Source organism: Miscanthus floridulus, chromosome 18 (assembly GCF_019320115.1).
Source record: "Miscanthus floridulus cultivar M001 chromosome 18, ASM1932011v1, whole genome shotgun sequence".
Lineage (NCBI taxonomy): Eukaryota > Viridiplantae > Streptophyta > Magnoliopsida > Poales > Poaceae > Miscanthus > Miscanthus floridulus.
In genome coordinates, this window is record NC_089597.1 from 93818742 (window position 1) to 93820816 (window position 2075).

Sequence of the window (2075 nt, forward strand, 5' to 3'; positions counted from 1 at the left end):
TTATGCTTGACAAAATGAGCAAATTACTAGGAGGAGTGAGGATGCACATCTCTGTTGCCGAAGGGAACAGAAGGCCACATGATCCAGTGCAAGCTGCCAAGTGTGCCTCAAAGGCGGGTGTAGTAGTCAGGAAGTACCAATTTTGATGCATTGGAAAGAATACAATTGGGAGAAGCCCGACGTCGTCTATTGCACAAGATTTGTGGGAAGGCTAAATATATGTATGGGTATCCCCTCTTGACATTCAACTCTTGTCGGGGTTGTAACCCTGAGGAGTCTCAAGGCACTGATTAGTTAGCAGGCCATGCGGCCTGCAACATAACAATCAGCAAGGGCCCAAACGGCCAGGCAGGAGCTGAGCAAAGTGGGCTAGGCGCCAAGGATGGGGTCATCCCTGTCCCCTTCCACCCGCCTTAGCACACAATGCTCGCAAGACGCACGACCTCTCCCTGTCATGACCCCCGGGAGGGATGGAGGGAGGTCAAGCATGGCTAGGCATGCCTGTTCTGATAAGAGCAAGCATGCCACACTGACCCTGCCAGGACCGAGGGGACAGCAGTTACCTCGGCCTAGTCAGACGCCATCCTTGTGCCATACCGCACCAATGAGACAACACCACACCATGGTGGCAACGAGTACAACAACCACCATCCCAATATGGACCGATTAGATGCTCATATGATCCCACCCACTATGGGATGGGGATCCATGACAAGGGGCCCAACAAAAAGGCCATCTAGACTGGCAGAGTGCCCCAACCCTAATGATCAGGGTCATCGCCCTAAGCCCCACAAAGCGACCAAGCGATCGATGACCTAGCATAGCTACCAACTTTGGGTACAATGCCCTTGGGACTAGGAGACGATGACGAAGGCCATGACGGATGCCTGATGAACTGATGAACCACCAACGAGGCTATAGTGCCGCCACGGTTGGCACGGTAGCACCACATCACACCCTGTCACAACGTGGCCAGAAGACCATGATGATAGCCATGACCAGACATGCACCAGAAGATGGCATAGCTTGCAAGCCAAGTTAGCTAGGCCCTCCCTCAGGCTCTCAACCCCTCGGTCAAGAGAACCACCTCTTTGTACAAGCCCTGGCCTCAAACTCTATATAAGAACCACCAGGGCAAGACAATTCTGAATCCTCTACCATTCCATTCATTCACCATAGTAGCAGGGCTCCTAGAGCTTCTCTTCGGGCAGCCCTTTGCCTAGCATAGGTCCTTTCACCTCTTTCACCATTCTTGCAACCCCCATTGTAAGAACTTCAGAGCATTCAAGCGAGGAACATGCACTCGATCATCTCTGAGACTAGACATAGGGTTTGGCCTAAACTAGTATAAATCCTTGTTTTTATTAGATGCTACCATCATCTTCCTAGAGTTGTGTGGCAATCATATAAATTTACTAGTCTGGTTTATGAAACACCGATAGTTGGCATGCCAGGCAAGGGACAGTCGCGCACTCTTGTTTGTTGAGAAGGAAGCGATGGTTCCTTGCACTGCTATTGGATTCAATGGTGGAATGGCCCACGACGGCCACATCCACCGCAAAAACTATGAGTTCATCAGCATCAAAGGGCCAGCACCCTAGTCCGCCTGCAGCTACAAGCCAAACCTCTGCCATGGAGATTCATGGCATGTAGCAATAGCGAACACACTCTCAGAACTGCCTTCGGTGGCAGCATCCTAGAGTTCACCTACCTAGAAGGGCTAGTACCCTCGCTCACCGCCAGCCATGGCTAGGCCTCCTATTTGGGGAACCAAAGGTCCATGGCTCACAATAAGCTCACCAGGGAATGGCATCAATCGGCCTCATCCTTTTGGGGATCCACTATTAACACTGGATTTTGGTCGACTTTGGAGGATGACAGGTGGACCCGCATGCGGGAAGAAGGATATTCGGCAAACAAAATGAGCGGTTGGCTAAATGCTTGTGCAGTCGGTTACTTCAGAAGGTGGTGACTCCATTCGGGAAAGCAGAAGATGGCAGGCAAAGACGATCAAAAAGATGAAAGTTGTAATAATAAAGGACTTTGAGAGTTTAGGGCAAGGAATCATAGTTTCC